This window comes from Halyomorpha halys, unplaced genomic scaffold (assembly GCF_000696795.3).
Source record: "Halyomorpha halys isolate HHAL.00 unplaced genomic scaffold, Hhal_1.1 Scaffold705.1, whole genome shotgun sequence".
Taxonomy (NCBI): Eukaryota; Metazoa; Arthropoda; class Insecta; order Hemiptera; family Pentatomidae; genus Halyomorpha; species Halyomorpha halys.
Window position 1 is genome coordinate 794,057 of NW_027116684.1, and position 10,760 is coordinate 804,816.

Consider the following 10,760-nt stretch of genomic DNA (forward strand, 5'->3'; position numbering starts at 1 on the left):
ACAAATACTTGATTTTCTTATAATCTAATTCTTAATAAAATTTAATTGTAAATATTTGATTGGATTTCATTTAATCTTTTTAAAAAAGTAGTAATATGGAACCCCCGTTTTTGTAAATATAAATTTACAAAAATGTATAATAAAAGCATTTTGTGATAGATTGTTCTTGAGGATGGCCGAAACGTTGGACTTAAAAAGAAATATAAATTCTTTTGAGAATAAAATTGGGTAAAACCTATTTTATTTAAAAATTAATAATGTAATAATTATATATACTATTATTTGAATTTAATTTTAAGTTATATTTATTGGTAATAAAATGATAATTAATGTGTTTTAAATACCGTGAAAATAATTATTAACAATTTTTAAAATACAAGCTAATGACTATTTTAAACATTATCACTCATACTTTTTCGACTTATTTTTCCTTCTTTTATTTAAAAGACTAAGTCATTTTGGTGTATTCAAAAAAGTTTGTGGTATAAGTTAAAATTTATTATTTACGAAACAAATATTGGAACGAGATGTCTTAAGAAGTAGAGTACAGCAAAGAGAATGAACATGATGGGATATTATGAAATTTCTTTTCTTTTACTAAAAGAATTTTTTTTCATTTAGAACAATATAAATCAGGTAAAAAATATAAAATCAACTTCAGTTTTTCTTGTTTAAAAAAACAAACTTTTTTTTACAAGCCACAAGAAAAAAAAAATTGAATTTATAAAGGAAGGAAGCAAGGAAATAATTCACAAGGCCGAAAAAGAGAGGCAGTTGACTTCACTCGCCTATTCCGTGAATAAGAAAACGGCAGAGCGCATATTCTAGCGACTGTCCACAGACGTGTCCGTTCCTCCATTAATATCTCAACCGCTTCCTCAACATCTCCCAAGACAAAGGACCAGGATATGCCGCCGACGTAGGGGCTAGGATATCACGCAAAGTATCTATTTTGCATAGGGCCGTACATCAAATGCAGGACCAATTATCCATGGATCATAGTAAATGGATAATAAAGATGTAGATTTGCTTCGTCACTGATAAATAATACCATGATAACTATTAAATACCAACTATGTTTAATGTTAATTAAATGTTTAAGCCCTCGTGTATTATTTGAAGGGATTTAGGACCTCAAAATAATTTTTCCTCTTCCAACCTTACATTAATGAATAGGAAAGATATGGTAATTTCACGTGTATTTAGGATCTCATTATAAATTTAACCCTAAATAATTAATTTAGGGCCTACGTCCAAAATTAATTAAAAATTGTGTCTAGTTTTTTATTTTTAGAATGTGAGCTCTATGGGTTTTTTTTTTTTTTTTTTGTTGCATATGTAAAAACGTTTTTGTTGGCTAAAAAACAGTTGTTTTTTATGAACTTTTAAAATGAGATAGATAATTTTATTTTTAAAAAAATGAACTAAAAAAATATAATTCATAAATTGCATACAATTTTTTTGCAATTATTAAGAAAATGGATAATTCTTCAATCGTATCTCTATAGCTATAAATAGCGACATGTTCGTTTTCTCTCCTCTTTCATTTTCCATTTTAAACAAAATTGTTGTTTAATGTTACATTGTCTATAATACGCGCAACATTTTTCTTTCTAATTATGTGTAAAAAAAAATATTATGATAATTTTTTTGTAAATAATAATTTTTGAATTTATTATAAAGCTTGTTTATGAATAATAACAAAAAAAATCCAGATATTATAAAGGTCCAGTAATGAACCACTTTTCGTTGTTAAAAGCCATATAAGATATATTCGAATAATTTATTTCTTTAAATGTTATTTTGAAAGTTGGAAAAATTTGATTTAGAGTACTGTGGCAATCTAATGCAAAGAGGACTCTTCTCCTTACTTTTTAAAAATAATTAAATATTTTTTAATCAATTAAAAATATTATAATCGATTTACAAACCAGTCTTAATTGTAAATTTCTCACTTTGCAATTTCAACTGTATGAACATTTAAATTTAATTTAATTTGTAAATGGCCCGAGTGGTCGAAACACTCAAATAAATAAAAAAAAAACAGTCTTAAACAATAAATTAAATTATATTTTTTTTTTATTTAACCTTTAAAATAAGAACCCAAAAACATTGATTTCCTATTAGATATAAAATATTGGACTAATCCGGGAAGATTCCATCGAAACGGTCCCTTCAACTTCCATTAATTCCATGGCGTAGCCTTCGGCTATAGCTGGACTGTACCACCTTGGCTGGACTGATATCAACACCTTAGAATGCCAGAAGGTAAAGAATATATAATAAATTTCATGTATTATATATGCATGATGTACTAATTTATTTTAATGAAGGGTACAAAAAAAAGGAGAGATTTAATTTACCCCCAATATTATAATTGAAAATAGAAGACAACTGTGTTAGGTGATTATTGGAAATATGAGTGATTTTAAATTTAGATACTGAATAAAAAGAAATGTAGTCTACCAGAAGATAGACCGATGTGGCCAAAACGTTGTGATTAAATAAAAGGGTTTTTGAATATAGGATACTGGACAGGGAAGATATTTTCACTAAACCCTACAAGCTCAAACTTTATTTAGAAGAATTTCATTCGGCTACTTTTTCATTGGATGGTATCCTGAAAGAGCGATATTAAATGTTGATTTTTTTCCAACCCCCTAATTGAAAAATCTGTTCGTATTAATTATTTTCAATTCAATTTAATGGGTTTTGTCAAAACACATTTTGCTGGAAATACATCTAATTTAAAGACAGCATTGGCGATAATATGCTATCGTAAATGAGTTTTTATTGAGGAAATGGTATCAACTTAAAATGAAACTCATTTTGCTATCAAAACTGAGAACTATTTATTTCAAGCTTGAAACTGGTAACTATTTTTCCACCAAGCGAAGGGTTTTATTAGTTTGAGACAATTTAAAAGGAAATTCTTACGAGTTTTTAATGAAGTCCAGGAATTTGATTTGCCGTTGTTGTAAAAATTATTAGATTCTACTGACGTCAAGGGTAGCATTTTCACTGTTTAATGCCCCTTCAGTATTGTCATCCGCTTAATTTTTTTTTCACTTTTTATTAAAGAGAATTAATACTATCTAACATAAATTAGGACATTAAGTATTAGTGTTCAAATATTCATTTATACAATATATACAGAAATATAAGAACAAAAGTAAAAAAAAAAAAAAAAAATCAGAAAAAATAAAAATGTAAATGATAATAATTGCACTCAATGAATTAAAAGAAAAAAATTAATTTAAAATAATAATAACGAAATATACAAATAAAATAATAACATAATTTTTATTAATAAAAATATTAATCAATAACAAAAAAAATGTATGTACAAGAAAAATTTAATTTAGGTAAAAAGTAAATAAAATAAATACAAATTCACACCAGTATACAATATTTAAATTGTGCAGGGAAACTCCGAACCAAGTCTTGCCACATCGTGTGGAAGAAAAAGCAGAGCACTAAGAGATCCCAGCGCTTCTCTCCCAGTTGCGGCACTGATATTAAGTTAAAGCGCTTGAGCCGTCCTCTTCATTTCCCGTAGCATGGTGTTCTGATCAGAGCGAGAGATGTAGAGTAGCAAAAAGCTGATTGCAAAGAACTTTCGTAAATAGTACCTTCTTAACACCATGAGCCCCATATCTTAAAGTTATCTTGTTTTAAACCAGAAAATTTTAACATATCACCTACTTAATGAATTTATAAAAACGATCAATTTTTATAAATCACGAACTCAGAAACTGGATACAATCAAACTTAATTTGTATGAAACACTATCAGCATCTTTCCCCAGATAATTGGAGGGTGTTTGCTAAATCCGCTTGAATTAAGCTCCGTTCGGAAAAGTATCGAAGTACTTACCATAAAGTTGGGTCTTTCTATTCCACCGTAGATGCAAATTTCCTCCCGACCAAATGAGGAGATTAAAATTTGTTCATACTGTTAAGTTTATCTTCAGTGTCATTAGCATTGACTAGGTGCATTAGTGACAAGTTTAAGTGAATACAGAACTAGGGCACTATATACTGTTCACTATTTCAAGTTGAGTTGAAAAATTTTTAATTATTTTTATTAGAATTATTTGTAATTAAAATAATGTATCCTGCCTTCATAAAACACAATCCTAAAATTATAAATGACAATATTGCTCAAAATAAAAAAATACATATATGTATAAAAAATATATATATATTTTTTTTAAATTTTTGCTGACATTGTATTAGGAAAATTTTGCCGCTCTAACTACCTTCTCATAAAAATCAATTTATAGACTTGTTCTTGGGTATGTCGACGAACATGTTGGGTTTTTATGTTTGTATATTTTTTACTATATTTTAAAATGTTTATTTAAGTTTTATATTTTTTCCTATAAATTTGTTTTATGTTTGAGAGAAAAAAAAGAGAAATCTTTAAAATGATAGAAAAATATAACATACATATAAAAAACGATAAAAAGATTGAAAAAAAAAATCATGTATGATTTTAGCACATAATTCAAACATTTTTATGATGTGACTATTTATATTGTATTATGCTCTGACTATTTTTTATGCTATTATGCTCTGACTATTTATATTGTATTATGCTCTGACTATTTATATTCTATTATGCTCTGACTATTTATATTCTATTATGCTCTGACTATTTATATTGTATTATGCTCTGACTATTTATATTGTATTATGCTCTGACTATTAATAATGCATTATACTCTGACTACTTATGTTAATAGGCTTAAATTTTTCTTTACAAATATTAAGTACGCTGTGTATTAGACTGCCCACTGAAATTGGGCAGCACAACATTTTAATAAAGTGTCTTCTCTTAATCCAAAAAACTTTTTATATTAAATATTTCTTAACACCGCTACTAAGAACCATTTTTCAAAACGAATTTTTATCATTTTAAAATTCGATTTAAGCCATTTTGAATGTTAGAGGCAACTTTTCGAAATTCCAAAACGAAGCGAACTTACAAAAGTGAAAAAGTAAATTATATTTTCTTCTCTAACAAAACCGGAGAGAGAAAGAAAAGAAAAGTGCGATTTCGAGAGTATTAAGCTTGACTAATCCCTTAACTATAACTTTCTTTCAGGGGAACAATTAATATCTTAACTTCACGTATTTATATTATGTCCTGCTTCTCATTTTATTCTTTTGTTTTTATTTCCACATTTACCTTAAGTCGATAAAATATAATAAGAAAAAAATTCAGTTTAAACACTGTAGGGTCCTTTGACTAAAATTAAATGCCTTTTTAATATTACATATTTATTCTTCCTTACCATCTGATCAGCCATATAAAATCAATTTATTAAAATCCTATCAAAGTTAATTATAAATAGTGACATAAAATTTAACTTGCTTTGTGCTGGTTCACATTTCTTGGGTCTGTTTTAAAATCCACTGTACAATTAATATTTTATGTATTTATTTTTTATTAATTAATAATTAATATTTATCGTTTGTCCAAGTCAAACAACACCCTGCGTTCCTTCCAGATAAAATCAAATATTTCGTAACCCTCTTCTCTTGGCAACTAGTAAATAAAAAATAATTCATCTTTTTACTCTAAAATAATTATTCGGAGCTTCATTTCTATTGCATTTTTTTATAGTATAATTTTTTTCTGACTAAATGTATCGGTTATATTATATTTAAATGAACTTTGGCAACAGCACTTTTTGGACTAGATCGATTTTGAGGGATATAATAAAATATTTTTTAAACAAATATGTGTATACGCAATAATGAATGTAAAATATATATTTAAATAGTGGAAGATGAGATTCATCGTGGAAGATAACTCTTATTATATTTAACTATATTTTTATTCTTCATAGTTTCAGACTATCAATTGTTGGTCATATATCGATTCTTAAAGTATTTAGGAAGTAACAAAGTAATGATGGCATATGATTAAAGTGTGAAGTACTATAGCTGGACTATGTGTTCATCGATATTAAGAAGGAGGGAGTACTAAGGATAAAACAAAATTTAAAAAAAATAAATAAATAAAATAAATGCTTTTTTTTTTTAATCTACACTTAAGTAATTAGATTTAGGAATTAGGTGTTGCAGGCATTGGGTATAAAAAACCCCAAAATGTACCGAAGATAGCTAGATTTGTTGAAAAATCCACCAACTTGGATCTTTACCAACGATATGTAGTCAAATACTAATTATGTTCACTCCAAAATTATCATCAGAAAATCAATTATGTAGCATATTCCATACAAATGTTTAGAGACTTATGTTTTTGCTTTATTTATTTTTTAATATTTAAAACTTTATTAAAATATTTACAGGTATATTTGATGTTAGGTATACAATAGCGTGAATGATACAGACTTGTGAAGAATCTGCCCATTGATAAAGTCCAATCTTAGAATTTTATTTTCATTCAATTATGTTTCATTTTCCAATTATACAGTCCACTTAAGATCCTACCAGCCAACCAAAAGTGAATGCGTGCCTGGCATTGAGTTGAAGGCATAATTCATACAAAATAAATCTATTAAAATTTACTATATTATTGTTGCATTTTTTTTTTTTTCAAATTTGTAGAATTATAGAAACTTTGGTGTGGTGTGAATATCTTTTAAAATAAAGAAAATATAAATTGAACCTTTCCGAGGTCGAAGATTGCTGTATAATGGTGTGATTAATTACTTTTGGACTACGTTTCGGACGAACTGTCCATCCACAGATTATTACATAAGAAGTAGTTAAATCTTATTAATCTTTACATAAACTGCTAGATCATTAAATTAATCCTGATTATATTAATGACATATTGTATATCAATAATGGTCAATATATAAATTGATTAAAATCAATTATTTGTAACACATTTGTGTATTTACTTTCACTTGTATTGGAGATGTATTTCAGACAATGTTCTGCTTTATATCGATATACTTGTATTGTCACGAATAGCCCTTTTAGCTGGTAAAAATAAACGAAAATTTGCACCACTTTCCTCTTGAAATATGTTTCCGTTATTACATTATTTACACCAATTGCTGGTACCCTTTCGTGCTCAATGTAGACAACTGTTCTAGGAGGCGACATTCGTCACATTCCGCTATTATGTATTATTTGTCCGTAGGGAATGTCCCAAGGGAGAGCGTCACGAAGAGCCTGCAATTGGTAGCTATCACGCGAACAGCTGTCAGCGACCGTTTAAATCAGGCAGACGAGCAGAGGCCAACAGATTTCCGCAGTTGGCAATTCCATCACAGCGACTTAGCAAGTATAATAGCCAGTTAACTCAAGGTCATTTTGTTACACTAATAACATTTTGCCCTGCAGTTATATCGGATTTATAATTTTTTAAGCAATAGAGGTAGATAAGTTTAAGTATTTAGTTCCTAGGGTAACTAGAAAAAAAAAAACGAAATTGATGAGGAAATAAAAGCTACTTTGAAGGCGGGAAATAGTTGTTATTTTTCAATTTTAAAACTGCTTAGCTAGCGCCTTCTATCAAAAAACTTAAAAATTAGAATTTAAAAAACTATTATACTTCCCACTGTTCTTTATGGATGTGAGACGTGGCCTCGTACCCTAAAGAATAAACAGCGTCTTAGGGTTTTAGAAAATAAAGTATTGCGCAAAATATTGGGTCCGAAAAATAATGAATTAACAGGAGAATCTAGAAGATTACACAACGCTGAATTAAGGGATCTATACCGGTAAATATAATTCAAGTTATAGCATTGCGGCGTATAAGATGAGTGTGTAAGGTTGTAGGGCTTAGTAACGAGCGGATCCCTAAAATGTTAATAAACACTGAACCAACGGGTAAACGTCCGAGGGGTAAACCGAAACGTAGATGGGAGGATTGCGTATAAACTGATTTAGTGGAATTGGGTTTGGAGGGGCATCACTGGAAGGATGTATGCAGAGAGCATTTGGTGGTATCGGCATCGAACCTTCGGGTTCGTTAGGCCTTTATTTTTATTATTATTATTATTATTAAACCAATATAAGGATATGGTAATTTTTGTCTGAGACGATAAATCAATGTGAACTAAAAAAAAAAAAATCTAAAAACATTTATAATTGAATAGTATAATAATATACTTCCATTTCACTATTCAATGTTTAAAAGTGATAAACATTCATATTTTTTTTTAAAATAAAAAAAATAATAATTTTCATATAACAATGAAATACAATTACAATGGAATAAAAATTCTGCAAATTATCACACAATGGTTTATTTAATAAAATATTTCACGTGTCCATTTATTCACATGATTTTCTAACCACATTGGATTCAAAGTCCAATACACAAAATTTTCTGTATCTTCACTATTATTTGTCCAAAATGTTACTTATTTTATTTTTATTTTAAAATTTTACTTTATTTTATAGTATTGTTTAATTTTACTTATATAGTTATATTTTATCCTCATTTCTTTATACATATAGTTTGATTATGTTCTTTTTATTTCTATTTTAGAAATTCATTTTATAGATATAGAGAGTTTTTGTTATTTATTTAATTTAATTATTATTATTTTTAATTTTGGTATATAAGTTATCATTTATTACTTATTGCCCAACAATTTTGCAACATTTGGTAGATATTTACACCTTAATAAATAAATAAAACAAAAACACCAAATATTGGTCCTATTAAGATCTGCAAAGGCAATACAATTATCAATAATGGGATTCATAAACACTGAGGATTTATTATACATTTAATTATCATCAAATAGTTTGTCTTCAAAAATGCCCGAGATATGATAGTAAGAAACACCAATTGGAAATCAACTAATAACAAAAATAAATCAGGGACTCTCCAACTTTGTGCCAAATTAAAAATAAGTTTTATTCATTATTGAATCCAAGGCGTTTTAATACACTAAACATAAAATTGAGATAAAAAGGTAAAAGTATATATTTTCTTGAACAATCACATTCATTATTGAATTTAATGATAATAAAAACAAATACATAATGTAAAATAAAACACTAAAATCACATTTAATTATTATCATCTTTAAAGAACCCCTAACCTCGACGTTATCCTTGTCTAAAATATAAAAGAGAACTCCGGGGCTACTTTTCTGGCAAACCGCTTTAGAAAAGCGGAAGGGAGTTCCAGAAACTGCCTTTATTATTTAGTTTTAAATCTTGATTATTATTTATATTAAATATATCTATCGGTCCCTCATGGGAACCAACCAAAAAACCTTAGAAATGTATTACCTGTCTATTTAAACTATGAACTAGATACCACAGACCCCCTTTCTAGCTATGCTTGATATAATTGGATGTAATTAAACACTGAATATCATTTCCAATGGTGTCGTGTTCACCAATTTACTGACCTATGCTTATCAGATGGCATCCAAGGTGTTTAAACTATAAAATTAAATTAAATTATATTTAATTTTATATAATTATAATAAACTACAATTATAAAATAACATTAAATTATATTTTCAGTTATTTAAAAATCATATGCACTTATGAAGGAGAGCTTATAAATCAAAAACATGTTGATAATAACTTTGTATTAATTCATGTGATATTGGATCAAGAATACGGGGTATCATTATTCTATTGATGTTAATATCTAATTCATTTGCCATTCAATATGACAGTTAAGGATTATTATTTAGCAGATGTATGTTGAGTGCTTTGGCGGTTTCTCCTTATGAGCCTGAATTAGCTGAAGCTGGTCCACGGCTTTGGATATCCACTGGAGTGTACTCTTCCGAACCTCCTCCAAAAATGGCTCCTTTCGTTTTTCTTCTCGATGGAATTATATTCTCCACTCTAATTTCCTTTCAGCCGTTTCATTGGCAGATAAAATTTTGGGGGTGGAAACTAGAACTCAACATAAACATCCAGGCGGCCTCCGACCCTTTCTCGTTTTCATCCTTCTCTTAGGGGCGATCACGATGCCACCGAAGGCCTATCGTACCTCGTACATATGTTGGTTGTACATTCGATAAGATAGTTGGTACCTGTTCAATAAAACAATAGCAATAGTTTATGCCTACACAGTCAAAGTTATTGCTTCGTGTAAGCTATCTTCTAATTTTTAAATAGTCATATACATTTAAAGAAAAATGTTTTAAGTTTTAACCGTGTGAACCCTATTCAAGACAACAGTTATGGTTAATTTTGGTGATAAAGTTCGATGCATAATTTTTTTTTTATTACTATCAACATAAAGGTTTTTAAACATTATTTCTTATCTACTCTATATTTGCTATATTAACACTGAGGAGAATAGTTCAGAAAGTGTAGCATAATATTTTTAAAAATAGTATTTCATACATATCATTTCGAAGAAAACACCAGCATTTTCCATTATTATTTATATCAAGAAAATCTATAACCATTTCTTCAGATAATAACATTGAAGGGCACGGAATAATTATGAAGAATGTCATCCACGAGGGAACTCGAGAAATAATAATGTTTTTAAAGGAGCTTTCGAATGACACCTTTCACAGCCGAGAAATTCAATGCCACTCTTTCTTGACGTCTCCATTCAGGAACCTTTCCCCTTGCTGTGGTGTGAGGGTCTTATTCCAATATGGCTTTATCGCCAAGAAAATACTTATTAATTTAGCTTAGGTTTTCTTTGTTCGAAATGTTTTTCAAAATAAATATATTTCATTCACAACGCAAAAACAGGAAAAAAAAATTTTTTTTTTTGAAAAGTACAACAATAGATTCAAAAAGAATCCAAAAACCAACGCATTGCGGCATTAAAAA